This window comes from Bos indicus, chromosome 6 (genome assembly GCF_029378745.1).
Source record: "Bos indicus isolate NIAB-ARS_2022 breed Sahiwal x Tharparkar chromosome 6, NIAB-ARS_B.indTharparkar_mat_pri_1.0, whole genome shotgun sequence".
Taxonomy (NCBI): domain Eukaryota; kingdom Metazoa; phylum Chordata; class Mammalia; order Artiodactyla; family Bovidae; genus Bos; species Bos indicus.
In genome coordinates, this window is record NC_091765.1 from 72,364,458 (window position 1) to 72,380,373 (window position 15,916).

Below are 15,916 nucleotides of genomic sequence, written 5' to 3' on the forward strand. Positions count from 1 at the left end.
CATGGATATCTGCCCTGCTGATATTAATGCATGAAATCAGATGAAAGTATTAAATCTATATAGAACTTTTAAAAAGCAATTAATTTCCAGATGTTTTAATTTCATTCCTGATTTTTAAAATTGCTCATTGTTCTAACGTGACCCAGGTGTATACTAGGCTCCAAGATTACAGAGCTTATGGCATAATATTCATTTATTAAAAGTATACCCTTGGGGGGAGGGAAGCTCAAGAGAGGAGGAATACATATATAATTATGACTGACTCACGTTGATGTATGGCAGAGACCACCACAACATTGTAAAGCAATTATTGTCCAATTTTAAAAAAGTATACCCTTGTTCATACTAAAAGATATATGGTATTATCTCCAACCTCAAGAAGTGGGGAAGATTGACAAGGATGCAGATGATAAATATCCTGGGAGAGAGATGCCAAAGATCTCCCAAAGCACAGGGTGGCTGGGGAGGGAGCACCTAATAATACAGACTGAAGTGGGGGAGTAACCCCTGAGAAAGAGTCCCTGGAGGAGTAAATAAACTGCACAAAAATCAGCACAGTCTTATTGAGTATGTGTGCTTTACATTTTGCTCGGTTTGCCTCTCTCCTGGCTTGCTTGGTCCTGGGAGACCAACCACAACTTTAAGCAGGGGGTCAGTGGTTAGGCTTAGTCACAGAGGTGCTCTTGCATTTAGCTAGGTGCATGCCTGATCGTTGGTCTTCCCTGGTAGCTCAGACAGTAAAGAGTCTGCCTGCAATGTGGGAGACCCAGGTTCGATCCCTGGGTTGGGAAGATCCCTTGGAGAAGTAAATGGCCACACACTCTAGTATTCTTGCCTGGGAAATCCCAAGGACAGAGTAACCTGGCAGGCTGCAGTCCATGGAGTCGCAAAGAGTCGGAGAGGACTGAAGCGACTAATACTATGCCTGACCGTTTAAAGGAAGATTCATAGGTTGTGTCTGCTGTTCCTCCAGCCCGTTCCTGTCTATCTCAGAAACTTAACTTATTCTGATGTAGCCCTTCCCCCACCATGAGTCCCGTTAGTACAGCTGTAAGTCCGCCTGCACATCCCCCATGAGTTGGGAGACATCCCACATGACGGATAGGCCCATGTCATGGCAGCTGCAGTGGATGAAGGCAGTAGAGAAGCTCAAACCTTGCATCAGCTGTTCAGCCTAGGAGTCAAAATCCACACTAGGGCAGTTGCTGTTTTCTTCTGTGTATCTGGTTGACATATGGAAAAGGGAAGACTATAACCCAAGTCTGCTTGGGTTTTATTTCTGCTCATGAAATTTTCCTGTCCTCTACGGCTCTTCTCTCTAGTATGGCTGCACATTATAGGGCTTCTGTGTTTTCTGAGTCCATAAATCCCCCCCACTTTAACCTGCCCATTGCAGCCAAAGGGCCTTGACTAAGACAGATATACTCAAAGCCTACATTTATGCATTGTTTTATCTGATCAGCAATCCAGTGGCTTAATTCTCCAAGATAAGTTTCTCTTCCTGAAACGTCATTGAATTGAGTCTTACAGAAGATGTTTTCTATACTTGGGTCAGATAATACTGAGTCATTGAAGGAATGAGTGAATGGAAGTAACCAAAGTGTATGATCCCTCCTGATTCCTCTGCCCTTCATTTCATTGAGGGACTTTTATTACAGTTAGAAGCCAGGATTTCTTTTATTCCTTCAATAAGTGAATATATAACCAGCAAGTGCTATGTTCCAGGAATGGTTTATAGGCGCTCGGAATGTGAAGATTAAATAAGATATGGACCTTGTCCTCCAGAAGCTCACAGTTTAGTGGAGGAAAATGACAAATAAACCAGGGATTACAATATAGTAAATGCTATTTAGGGAAGCACTGAGTGATACAGAAACACAGGGGCAGCACTTGATCAGCCTTTGGAAGAGCTCTGGGAGGCAGTCAAGATAGGCTTCTTATAGGAGCTGACACCTGAAATGAGTCTCGAAGAATGAGCACGAGTTAGCCAGAGAAAGAAATTGAAGAGGGTGTACCGTGTACATAATGTAACATAAGCGAAAATAGGAAAGTAAAAGACATGCCAAATTATAAAGTTTTTATATAAAATTTTGTTCCTCGAAATTATCTTTCAGGATAAAGAGAGTTGCCTTATATTAAGGTCTTTAAAACCTTTTACGTCATAGGGCACTCTGTCAATTAGTTTATTTTGAGCCACAAAGAACTGTTTAGGAAAGACACAATAGCCCAGAATTACCTATGTCACTGCTGGTTTGTATGCTTATAGAGGTCATTTGACCAAGGAAGCAAAGGAATTCAATATAGATTTAATAAGTATTTGGGGGCAGGGATGGGGAATGACTTTTCAACTGCAAGTCTTGGATATCATTGCAAATAAGCCTTTTAAAGATCACTTCAAAATGAAATACAATTAGTGGTTACTTTGTGGAGATCATGAGTGTACACCCACAGGATGAATGGAAAAATAAAACTCTTCTTATTTTAAGCAAATGGATATTTGTGGCTTGGGATAAAATTTCCAGTGATAATATCATGTACAGATGAAAAAACTATTTCCAGTTTCAAGATGGAGAAGGAAAGCCATTTTCACATCTTTCCCCTTTTTCAGTTCCCCAAAATAGTAAAGTGAACAAGAAACAGAAATTCAGACTTCACCTTTGATGACACTAGGAGAGATAGATGTAACCTTGAACTAGAATTTTTAAAGACTGCAAAGTGACAGAGGGATGGTAAGAATGGTAAGGAAAGTCAAACAAGTTCCTGCAATACAGGCATTCGAAGGACACCTGAAAAAATAAAGGCACTGGGGGCCACAGGGAGTGGTGGGTAGAAGGCTGAGAAGTAGGGGATTTAGAAGAAAGTCTGTCCAGGGAGCCATTGCACCCCAGATCCCCATCCCCATTCCCCTCGGACAGGAAACCAGGCCTCCACTCCTTCCCCTCCTCACATAAAACAAGAAGTTTATCCTCTGGAAGAAGTAAACCAAAAGACTGCCAGACTCAGGTATAAGGCACAGAGGAGGTGGGCATGAGGAACACTTGAGAGTGAATGTCAACAGCCTGGGTATTGCAAGGGAGGAGGTTGGATGATCCACCTCTAGTGAGATCCTGTCATTTGGGATTTCATAATTTGGATAAGGCTCTAATGCCCCCACCCCTATCTCTTTTCCCTTCTATCCTTTTTACTAATAGAATACCTGCAAGTTTTGGCAAGGAACATGGCTAGGCTGCAACTACATTTCCCAGGCTCCCTTGCGGTGAGGTGTGACTGCTGATTAAACTTTTCTGAGCCCTGTGAGGAGCCTCTACTTCTTTCTCCCCTTTCCCTCATTCCCTTCTAGGGTGGGATGTGGTTGTGGTGCTGATAAGGGAAGGACAAGACCCTGGGAGACAGTGGAGCAGCGGAATAGAACAGAAAGAGCAGCAGCAGCAGCCGGGAACAACCATCAACTATGAAATGTTAAAAGAGAAAGAAGTAAACTCTTAACTTGTGTGAGCCTCTGTATTTGGGGACCTCTTTGTTATAGCAACTTAGCCTATAACCTAATACACTATGTAGTTAAAAAAAAAAATTAACCTGACTTTTTGCTCAAATACTTCATTGTGAAGTCTACCAGTTCATATGCTAGGTTCAAAATAGCTTTTTCATGCTTCATTATTAAATATGAGTAGATAGCTAAGAATCACTCAACCTTTGATTAAAGTATCCAGCATGAAAGACAGAGACCAGAGTGAGGAAACAGGAAAAGAGAACTCAAAGACGTCAGAGCAATGCAGGGAGCAGAAGAAAACTTCAAAGAAAACAGTTATATCCTCAAAGATATAAGAGAAAGACACAGCCTATGTGAAAAAAAAGAGTAGAAACCTATTCATTCAGAGAATAAGAAAGAACTCTTGGAAATTAATCATTTATGAAGTAGCTCGTTCAGTAAAAGGTTTGGAAGATGAAGCTGCAGAAATTTCCAGAAAGATAAAAAAGGATGAGCAGGGTGAGGAAAAAAATTAAGAAAACCAGAGAATATTCCAGTAAGACCAACATATTACTAATATGAGTTTCAGAAACAGTGGGAAGAGAAATAGTGAGAATTCTTAAAGAAAAATTATCAAAAACAATTTACTATTGATTTATAAAATGTCAGAGTTGAATAATAGGGTATTTCCAGATTAATATATTACTTAATTTAATATAGGCACAATTAAACTAATGTATTTGAAGAACATGTTTGACTATATTTCAACTGTATCCCTAAAATGTTATGTAAGGTGATCGGAAAGTCAGGGGATAGGAAGATAGTCTTACAGGAAAAATGCAAGAGTGCCTGTGATTCAGGACTACCTTATGTTTGATATGTTCTGGAAATTTTAGAAGGTCCTGGAGGCAGACACACAGTGTGAGAGAGAGAGTAGCCCTGCTGCTGCTGCTGCTGCTGCTGCTAAGTCGCTTCAGTCGTGTCCGACTCTGACGGCAGCCCACCAGGCTCCCCCGTCCCTGGGATTCTCCAGGCAAGAACACTGGAGTGGGTTGCCATTTCCTTCTCCAATGCATGAAAGTGAAAAGTGAAAGTGAAGTCGCTCAGTCGTGTCCGACTCCTAGTGACCCCATGGACTGTAGCCTACCAGGCTCCTCCGTCCATGGGATTTTCCAGGCAAGAGTACTGGAGTGGGGTGCCATTGCCTTCTCCGGAGAGTAGCCCTGGCTCCCATCAAAATTCACATAATGATGGTTCACCCAAACTAGGAAGATGGTGCATGTGCTGACAGTGATGTTCTAGGCCTGATAATGATTCCCAGATCGTGGTATCAGTGCCTGAGGAGTTTATGATACCATTCCCTTAAGTGATCATAAGATGTTACATGTTTAGGAAAAAATACGATGGGGTTAGTTTTAGACCTGCTGAGTTTGAGGTATCTATGGGATACCCAAGGAGAGATCCAGTCCACAGATCTGAAAAACAGAAGCTTAAGTAAGCTTTAGGCATGTATTTATTTATTTGTCTCTCTCTTATTTATTTATTTAACCTTAGAACTGAAACTCAGGTAGCACACATTGGTTGTATTAGTTGCCAAGATTATGAAATACCTTGTACTCACTGGTAAATGGTCACCTCTTTCACAGCCCCCAGTGCCACTTCTCCCCACACTCTAGCTGTCCTAACTCTTCCTGTCGATCCATTCAATCCTTTACAGCAGCTAAAGGGCCCAGAAGTGGGTTGTCCCAGCCCTGTGGCTGTCCTGTCTGCTCTAATTGTTAAAGTTTTTATTTAACTTCTGCTTATAGCTTGTGAAGGCTGAACCCATTTCCCACATATGCATGTGTTTAGTCTGTGTCATGACCTTCCACGAATCTGCTCTGCAAATCTGGTAGCTCTCCTCTCTACATCTCCTCTGCCTCTGACTACCTGAATTACTATTCACTGCTGCCGGACTCCCTACACTTTCTCACCTCATCTCTGTGCTCATTATTCATAAAAACTTCTCCCTGATTTCTGAACATTCCACATTTTTATTCAGCCTTTAAGATCAGTTCATTGTCCCCTTCTACCAGAAAGCCTTCCTTATCTAGAAATGATCATTCTCGCCTTGAAATGACCATCTCCTTCCCATGTAGCATACCATTTCCTATCTTATGCTGGTGATACTTTAATCCTTGGTGTAGAGAATTTTTCATAGTGCATAGACCATAGTAATTGTTGGGTGGATTAGGATATGAATCTAAATTTAAGAACTCTACCAATTATCACTGGTATATAGTGGCTAGCAGTTTCATCATTTCTTTTGAATATTCATATAGTATAATTTCAGCTTCTCCCCAGATCTCCTTGGGCCTGATTTCTACAATATTATATTTCATTACATGCCAAAAAAACAAAATAAGACAAAACAGCAACAACCACAAACAGATGCAGAAATGTTTGCTGATTTTCGGAACTATATCAAGTTGTGCTGTGGTCATCCCACTTTCATGTGAAAGGGTGATGGTGTTTTTCCATTTTCTGCACTGGCTTTAATTAATCTTTCAGAAATGCTAGAGCGGTGCTTTTCTTCTAAGGAGCGTTTGCTCTGTTTGCTCTGCTGCAGCAAATCAGGCTTCTATTGTGACACTGGCAGCGGCAGATGAGTCATTGCTTTGGCTGGGACGAAGTGTTTCCTGAAGTCAGATACAAGAGCGGAATAACTAATGGTACCTCGCTACCTGTAATCTCTCTCACTCACTCCTGTTGCCCTGTGTGGAAGTGAAGTAAAAATCAAACTTCCAATGTTTGGTTGACGTAGCAAGTAATTTGTACTTAAGGTCATTGGTATATTAGCATACATGTAATTTCTTTTTTTCCCTCTCTTCTTTTAAATAAGATTCAGGCAAAAGATAGACTCTGATGTGTTTCTCACATGACGCCTCAGTCTGTTTTGCTCAGAGGCCATGTCTGGTATTTGCTCTAGGTAGATGTGATGGAGAGGAGGATTGGCAGAGACCTGCGGGTAGATACGGCTGTGATGTCCAGCCCCCGCGCCTGGCTGCATCTCGTGTCTGCAGAGCTCAGAAAATCTTTATTTTGCCAGACAGAGGGGAAATGAAACTTAGATATCCACTTTCCTGTCTTCTAACACTAGGAAATGCTGAATGGAACCAAAATATCTAATCTCTTCCCTCTCAACTCCCTTACTTTATGTGATTTATTTTACTTTTGGCCACACTGCCCAGCATGTGAGATCTGTGTTCCCTGACCAAGGGTCAAACCTGCACCCCCTGCATTGGGAGCGCAGAGTATTACTGCTGAACCACCAGGGAAGTCAACTCCCTTATTTTAATGAAAAGATTATATATATATATATATACACATACCCCTTTCTTGGGGGCCATGTATGGGAGTGAATCTAAGTGAAGTTAGTTGTTGTAGAAATAACTAAAGCGGATACAGTAGCATGGCGGACAGTTCTGCTGTTTCACACAGGGTTTCTTGGAGTAACTGTCAGGGACAGAATCCTGAGTTGAATACTCCTTCGGCAGTTTTCTCCTTACTGGAATTAGAACCGTGTCAGAAGCCACCCCAAAGGTACCTGGACCTAACCTGAGTTGAGCTGTGGAAGGTCTTATCCTAACACACCATGCATCCCCCTCATATTGCAGTGTCTCTGACTGGAATAACTTGCTGGCTGGGAGAGTCTCATTTGTTTGATTGGGAAACTGCTGGCTTTAGTTAGTCCAGAAGGTGAGTGTGTGGAATGTGAAGAAAAGGCCCTGGACTTGCCCTCCAAAATTGGGAAATGGGGAAAAAAAATAGGCAACCAGTGTCAATCCTTACTGGCATCAGAGCATGACTTCCATGGCAGCAGTTTTCTACAGTGGTATATCCCCTAAGCACTTTGTGATTTTTATAAGGGACCTGAGTTCTCTCGAAAAAGTTGGCTTAAAGCTCAACATTCAGAAAACGAAGATTATGGCATCTGGTCCCATCACTTCATGGGAAATAGATGGGGAAACAGTGGAAACAGTGTCAGACTTTATTTTTGGGGGATCCAAAATCACTGCAGATGGTGACTGCAGCCATGAAATTCAAAGATGCTTACTCCTTGGAAGGAAAGTTATGACCAACCTAGACAGCATACTGAAAAGCAGAGACACTACTTTGCCAACAAAGGTCCGTCTAGTCAAGGCTATGGTTTTTCCTGTGGTCATGTATGGATGTGAGAGTTGGACTGTGAAGAAAGCTGAGCACTAAAGAATTGATGCTTTTGAACTGTGGTGTTGGAGAAGACTCTTGAAGAGTCCCTTGGACTGCAAGGAGATCCAACCAGTCCATTCTAAAGGAGATCAGCCCTGGGTGTTCTTTGGAAGGAATGATCCTAAAGCTGAAACTCCAGTACTTTGGCCACCTCATGCGAAGAGTTGACTCATTAGAAAAGACTCTGATGCTGGGAGGGATTGGGGACAGGAGGAGAAGGGGATGACACAGGATGAGATGGCTGGATGGCATCACCGACTCGATGGACGTGAGTTTGAGTGAACTCTGGGAGTTGGTGATGGACAGGGAGGCCTGGCATGCTGCGATTCATGGGGTCGCAAAGAGTCGGACACGACTGAGCGACTGAACTGAACTGAACTGAGTTCTCAAAAGAGTTCAAGTGCATTTCTGGTTAGCCCTCTGCAAATCATCCTACTTGCCTTCATTTTAATAAACTTTGTTGCATGTGAGAGAACAGGGTGCATTATCGCTAGGTCAGGTAGTTACTCATAATCCAGGCTTTGTGCTCTGTGACCATCGTCTGCCATGAGGCTTGTGGGAAAGGCTGAAAACCATTGTGACTTGAGACCATTTTTCTAACTGGTCCTCTCTTTCCGTCTCAGTAGCTGAGTCGAGACCCAGGTGGAGTCAGTATCTTCTGACACTCCCAAGTCTCCCTTGCTGGATCCATACTGTATGATGAAGCACTGTCCTCGTGGCCTTTGCTCAGCTGGCTTTATTTCTGTGTTGGCGAGTGAGCAATAATGTATCGGCCACTTTTCCAGCTGTGTGATCTGGTAGGTATTGAGTGGGAGATGATGGTAACTTGGACGTTGAAATAAAATCGCATTTTGGTTTTCCAGAGTTATATATGGAGAAGGCAATGGCACCCCATTCCAGTACTCTTGCCTGGAACATCCCGTGGATGGAGTAGCCTGGTGGGCTGCAGTCCATGGGGTCGCTAAGAGTCGGACATGACTGAGCAACTTCACTTTCACACTTTCACTTTTCACTCTCATGCATTGGAGAAGGAAATGGCAACCCACTCCATTGTTCTTGCCTGGAGAATCCCAGGGATGGGGGAGCCTGGTGGGCTGCCGTCTATGGGGTCTCACAGAGTCAGACACGACTGAAGCGACTAAGCAGCAGCAGCAGCAGCAGAGTTACTGCTGAGTTAATGGATCTCAGCTTCTCTCCTCTCTCTCAGGAGTTGGGAGACTTCCAGTTCCTAACTGGGAGAGGAACTCACCAGAGAGTTCTGTTGTGAAATTCGGGAGGGGATTTTGCATCAGATGTCTCACACTTACAGCATCCCACAGTATTTTCTCATGATAAAATGGGGGAGTGGATTCTGTGAGGCTGAGGATAATTCTGTAGGTACCCCCCCAAATAACTAAGTAAATGAATAAAACATCCCAGTAGCCCCAGATGTGGAATTAATCTTCCAAGTGACAGCAGGGCTGTGGGATCACATTAGAGAATACTTAGCTGGTGGTCCTCATGCAGCCTCTTCTTACATACAGACCAGGAGCATGATTGTTTCTCACTCCAAAGTCAGAAGCATCACAGAGGGCAGCCCAGTGCAATTTGTTTTCAGAGAGCTTCTTTCACTCAGGTTATTCGAAAAATATTTATTGAAATAATTCATCCTGAGAGCTGATGCTTTACTAGGCAAAATGTACATTTAAGGGACCTGGTGTTGTTCATACATGAAAGACTCTGTTTTAAACTTTGGATAATTCATCTGCTCTGTTTTCAGGGAGCTAGAAGTTCAGCTCAGCCAGGAAATATTTATTAAGTGCCTCATTCTTCCACCACCATTAGGTGCAGGGAAGCAGAGGGCCCTGCTCTCATGGAGCTTGCAGTCTGTTTGGAGAGGGAACAACAGCATGGATTTTTAGAATTAAAATGTAGTCAAGGCTCAGTGCATTATTTAGAGACACTAAATTTTGCCAAAAGCACCAGGTCCCTACCTTGACAGTTGTCTTTCAGAGTCTGCTAAAGCCTCCATTTCCACAAAGTCCTCTTGGATTGTGTTGGAGGGAGGAGGAGGAGGATTCCTCTTGGAACGTGTCTATTTGCCTTTTACCCCAAAGCCTGGCAGCATCCTGGAGTTAGTGTAATTATTAGGATGTAGGTTGGTTTCTCAGAAAAGGAAATGGCAACCCACTCCAGTGTTCTTGCCTGGAGAATCCTGTGGACAGAGGAGCCTGGTGGGCTGCCATAGTCGGACACGACTGAAGCAATTTAGCAGCAGTAGCAGCAGCAGGTTGGTTTCTAGCCCTCCTTGAAAAAAAGAGAATGCCTCATGTCATGGTTATTTGAACTCTAATTTTAAATTGTGCATGTTTCTATTATTGCCTGTATAGCTGATATATTACAAACATTACTTGTTTATATGTTTGTCTAGAACTGTAGGCAACTGGAAAGAGGGTTAGCATTACTTTCTCGCTATCTGGAACACTGCCACATGGCAGTGAGATTAAATATGTTCTGGGATTGGGGTGAGATAGGATCAAGAAGCCTTATGTACATCTTCTGAATAAGTCTGAATTACTCTGAAAAATACCTAAAATTAAATTTTTTTTCTCATTAAATATATCCTTACATTCCCTTTTCCTCTTTATTTTCTTCTTTCTCCCATTTTGCACCCTATTTCCCACTCTTCTCCTTTCTCTTCCTCATCTCTTTTCTTTTTTTAGTAGCAACTAAGAAATGGTACTTAAAGGTCATAACATATCCATTCATCAGTTCAATGAATTTCTTAATACTATCACTATAATTCCTAATTTTTTTTGAATACTTACTATATGCTCACATTCTGCTAAATGATTTATATGCAGTATTTAACTCTTATAAATCAGTAAGCTTTGTATTATTGTTATTCATGGTTTATAGACAAGAGAACAGAAACTTAGGAGACTGGGAAACTTGCCCAGAGTCTTATTTCTAGTAAGTAAGTGAATTGAGACTCAAACTCAGGATCTTATTTCAGAGCTCATCTGCCTCCTGTAGAGGGAGTGTTCAGTCAAGAAGCATCACCAAGACACACATTTGAAACGCAGCAAAAATGGTTGAGATCATGGTATTTGGAATTAGACAGACTTGGTTTGAATCTCAGCACTGCCACTTATTAGCCATGTAACACTGGAAAAATCATTTCACCTCTCTGAGCCTCAGTTTCCTCACCTATAAATGTGAAAAATAATAACTTATTGAATGGTTGTGAGATATTACATGTAAAACTTCAAGCCTGGCACATAGCCAAAGTTTAACAAAGTTTACAAGAGTTGACTCATTGGAAAAGACTCTGATGCTGGGAGGGATTGGGGGCAGGAGGAGAAGGGGACGACAGAGGATGAGATGGCTAGATGGCATCACTGACTCAATGGACGTGAGTCTGAGTGAACTCCGGGAGTTGGTGATGGACAGGGAGGCCTGGCGTGCTGTGATTCATGAGGTCTCAAAGAGTCGGACACGACTGAGCGACTGAACTGAATTGAACTGAACAAGTTTTATTCTTTATGGTAAAAAAAAAAAAAACAAAAAAAAACAAAAAACAATACCATTTACTCCTCTGCTAGCAACTTCATTTTCTTACAATCATATTTTGAAATAGTCTTTTAAGGGTCCTCTGTAACCACTGGGAATTTAGCATTAAGAGTATCTAAAGATTCCTTGAATCCATTGATATCTGCACCTGTGTGATTCTAGGGGCTAGTGACAAGTTCTGAAATTTCCCACATGACTTGTGAAGGAGTCTAATACAGTACTTCTGTTCAGCAGTTCCAGAATGATCTCCTTCATTCTTTTGCCTAATATCCTAGTGCTTCATCAATACTTTGGATATCAGTCTAGGAGAGGAATCCTGGGAAGAGTGATGGAGAGGAGCAGGATATTCCTCAGTGGTCCGTCTTCTGATCAGAGTGCCTCCCTGACTAGATGGCTGGACATCAGGCTCAGAGGCAAGAGACCTGATTTCTTCACTCACTTGGCATCTGACCTTATTCAGCTAACTTCCCAAGTAGTGACTTAATTGTCACTCCCAGCTCCTTGAAATTGTTCTGAGAAAGGAATTTGAAAAATAAAGTGATGTGATTCAGCAAAAATGAATCTTGTGCTAGCTGATTGGATTTCCTGCATGAAATTTTATATTGAGAGTAAAGAAGGTACAAAAGGTGAAACGTAATACCTTTTTAAAAGTTGTTTCCCAAATTAGGAGTTTTTAAGTTATGCTTCAAAACCAAGCTCAGCAGCCACAAAGGTGCAAGTTTAATGAAACTTTCTTCCTTTTTTAATTCAGCAGTGGAAGATTTTATAGAATGACCAAAGCCAAAGTAGAGTGTAGTATGAACATCAGCTTTGGCTTTGGCAGTGTCAGGGAGCTTATTTAATTGCTTTAGCAGCTGTTAGCTTGTTTTTGAATGTATTACTTTCTCTCATTTAGCCAGCATGCCTACCACATATGCAATGGCTTGTGTTGATAAACAGTTGTTGACTCTTGCATTGAAATGCATGCCTGGTTTACTGGAAAGTGTGTTAATTTTTTTATTAGCATTTCTCAAGTATTTTTGACTTGATCTGGAGCAAGAAATACATCTTATATCAGAACATATGTGTGCACAAAGTTGTGTATACCCACAGACATAAACACACATATATAAGCTAGAGACAAGAGTTTTCTGAAATCATACTCATCCTGTTTTGTATTTTATTCCACTCTCTTCTCTTTTCTACTTAGTTTTAAAGGACTCTGAATTCTACTAAACTGAATGTGGGGTCTACTACTAAGTGGGCTATCACTCACTATGTACAGGACACTGGCCTTAGGATTCCCTTCATCCAAACTTCCCTAGCATCACCAGCCCCTGAGGGAAGACGTTGTATCTTCTTTTCAGCTGACCCATGGTACACACATACCGCCATCACCACTGTCAGTAAAACCTTTGGACCATCAAGTAGGGTAGTGTTAGTCGCTCAGTCATATCTGACCCTTTGCAACCCCATGGACAGTAGCCCACCAGGTTCCTCTGTCCATGGAATTTTCCAGGCAAGAAAACTTGAGTGGGTTGCCATTCCCTTCTCCAGCGTATCTTCCCAACCCAAGGATCAAACTTGGGTCTCCTGCATTGTAGGCAGATTCATTACCATCTGAGCCACCAGGGAAACCCAGTAGAGAGAGCCCTATGAACCGTTACCAGGATGCTTTCTTCTAACAAGTCCTCTACCTTTTTCTCATAGGAGACCAGAATCTTGAAAACGTCTTGAATTTTGAAAAACAACTTATCCTCCTCCTAAATTTTGAGTTCCTATTAGCTGGTGTCAGGAACTCAAAAATTCCTGTGATATGCCAGTGCCAGCTCAGTGCTGCAGGACTGCAGTCAATATGGTTGATCAGTCAGTGTCCCAGATCTGCACTCATCACCATGGAAAGGGACTCTTGCAGAGGTAGCAAGGACCTGTGCTAGACAGAATAACACTGCTTCTCCACAGATGGGCTGAGTTGGTAGACAGGACATAAAGTTGTAGTATTATTAAGTACAGTAAGAATCCAGATAGGGCATGCATTCCTTAATACACAGCTAAGAAAAGCAGACAGGCAAATGCAAGTCTAGCAGAATCTGAATATTGTTGTTCAGTTGCTCAGTCGTGTCCGACTTTTTGTGACCCCCATGGACTGCAGCACGCCAGGCTTCCCTGTCCTTCACCATCTCCCGGAGTTTGCTCGAATTCATGTCCATGGAGTTGGTGATGCCATCCAACCTTCTCATTCTCTGTCGCCTCCTTCTGCTCTCAGTCTTTCCCAGCATCAGGGTCTTTTCCAATATACTGGGGTAGAATTGGTCAGCAACTAAAGCTGTCTCCATTTGTATCACTGGCCCATAAATCTAAGATTGTCTGGGACCCATCTGACTTTGTCCTTCAGAACTTAACAGGAACCCTGAGTGCCTAATATAATCCCTGAAATCTCAGAAGTGTGTCTGAAGGCTTTTTCCCTCCAGAAAAAGTTTTTCCCAGAGTTGAGGCTCACATTAGTTACTTTTCTTAGAAAACCTCACCGAGTCAGACCCAGGATGGCAGTGGGGTGATGGGGTTGGGGATTCAGGTTCTAGGATTGTGACACTGTTTCTTCTCCATCAGCATTGGCATTCCTAGGAATGGGAACCTGGATTTTGACACAAAGAAATGGAATGACTTGGCTCTCTTTTTGCCAACTTGCAGACTACGTTATTGCTTCTTCCAAAGCCTGAAGGTCCTTAATTTTGCAAAATAAGTATGATAGTAACAAAACCAGTGTAATTAGGAGACAAACCAGGAATGGAGAAAATATAATGAATATAATTAACAGATAACTTATGAAAAGAGAGGTTTTATGAGCCAGAATATATTCTAACTTCACCAACATTTTTTTTAAAAAAAGATTTATTTATTTGTTTTCAGCTGTGCTAGGTCTTCATTGCTACATGTGGGCTTTCTCTAGTTACGTGTGGGGGCTGCTCTTGGTTGTGGTGCATGGGCTTCTCATTGTGGTAGCTTTTGTTGCAGAGTGCAGGCTCTAGAGCGTGGGCTCAGCAGTTATGGCACATGGGCTTTGTTGCTCTGCAGCATGTAATGTCTTTCCAGACCAGGGATCGAACTGGTGTCCCTTGCATTGAAAGGCAGAGTCTTAACCACTGGACCACCAGGGAAGCCCCTGAAGTTCACTGACATTTTAAAGAAATGATTCTTAGAGTTTTAAAACAGGGAGGGACCCTCATATAGAGCTTAGGTGCTTCATTTTGCAGATGTGGAAACTGAGGTCCCAAGAAGCTAGAAAATGGCAGCAGTGACCAAATAAACCCAGATCTTCAAGATTGGAGGGGTTGTTTCCCTGCATTTACATAACCTCTTGAGATGAAGAGCATCTCTCCTTATTATTGAGAAATAGTACACACACAAAAAAATCACAGGTTTAGCCACTGTTAGACTTGGTGAAGGCAATGGCAACCCACTCCAGTACTCTTGCCTGGAATATCCTATGGACAGAGGAGCCTGGTGGGCTGCAGTCCATGGGGTCGCTAGGAGTCGGACACGACTGAGCGACTTCACTTTCACTTTTCACTTTCATGCATTGGAGAAGGAAATGGCAACCCACTCCAGTGTTCTTGCCTGGAGAATCCCAGGGACAGGGGAGCCTGGTGGGCTGCCGTCTCTGGGGTCGCACAGAATCGGACACGACTGAATCGACTTAGCAGCAGCAGCAGACTTGGTGGTGCTAAAACAAACAAACCAAAAAGCAGCAGTATTTGCCCAGAGGGCTGTGTTTAGGAAATAAAATCTGAGCCATAACGTTTTTGGTTCAGGAGTGACCTTTGTGTTCGCAGTAGAGCTCCTGTGACTCTCCTGGAAGGCTGTGGACAGTGAGTTATGTGGGAAACATTTGCATTTCTAAGGTGTTTGTAACCCCTGAACCTAGATTACCTTACAAAATGATGCCCAACCATAAAAGGACAAAGGACACCTTTGAGGTTTCTCTCCAACTTCCGCATCACGTGAACCCAGGGATTATTAGTCAAAGAGATAATACATCCCAGACACTGGAGGAAATTTAAATCACCTTCCCTTGGACTCTCAGGATTGGGCTGTCGCTTATTCTACCAGTATCTGGTGCACAAACTAATGGAAAGTTTCTATAAAACACAGTGGTTGTGTCTTTTTTGTCTCCCCAGAATAGGACATTGCCAGGGTGAATCTATTACCTGTCTGAGCTATTGTCCAAGGTTTAGTCTAGGTATGAGAAACCTGCTGGGAGGGCAGTGATTCTCAAAGGACCGCCTCATCCCCACAAAATGCTCTCCAGGGAGAACAGAGTAGAATCAAAAGAAATAAATGTGGTATTGGTGCAAAGGAAGGGGTTCAGATCAAAGAAGAATAGCCCTTCAGGACTGCCTGACACAATCTGGAGTACTGACACAGACTATATAATTCCATTTGAAAATCTTTTAAAACAGTATTTTTTTCTGTTTCCAGAAATGATATCACAGTAGTTCTACCCATAGATGCTTCCCTTGTGGCTCAGCTGGTAAAGAATCTGCCTGCAATGTGAGAGACATGGGTTCAATCCCTGGGTTGGAAAGATCCCCTGGAGAAGGGAAAGGCTATCCACTCCAGTATTCTGGCCTGGAGAATTCCATGGACTGTATAGTCCATGGGGTC

General features: G+C 42.5%; 1 protein-coding gene across 5 annotated transcripts in view; it reads left to right on the forward strand.

Moving 5' to 3' along the window:
- CRACD (capping protein inhibiting regulator of actin dynamics) overlaps window positions 1-15,916 on the forward strand; it is a 282,379-nt gene that overhangs the window by 202,955 nt on the left and 63,508 nt on the right. For 2 of the 5 annotated variants that reach the window (XM_070791467.1, XM_070791470.1), the window contains exons 1-2: window positions 7,049-7,207; window positions 8,344-8,517. The exons of the other annotated variants lie outside the window; for them this stretch is intronic. The gene's annotated coding sequence lies outside the window, so the exon portion shown is untranslated. Of the gene's footprint in view, window positions 1-7,048; window positions 7,208-8,343; window positions 8,518-15,916 lie in introns of those variants that run through there. 5 annotated transcript variants of the gene reach the window in all.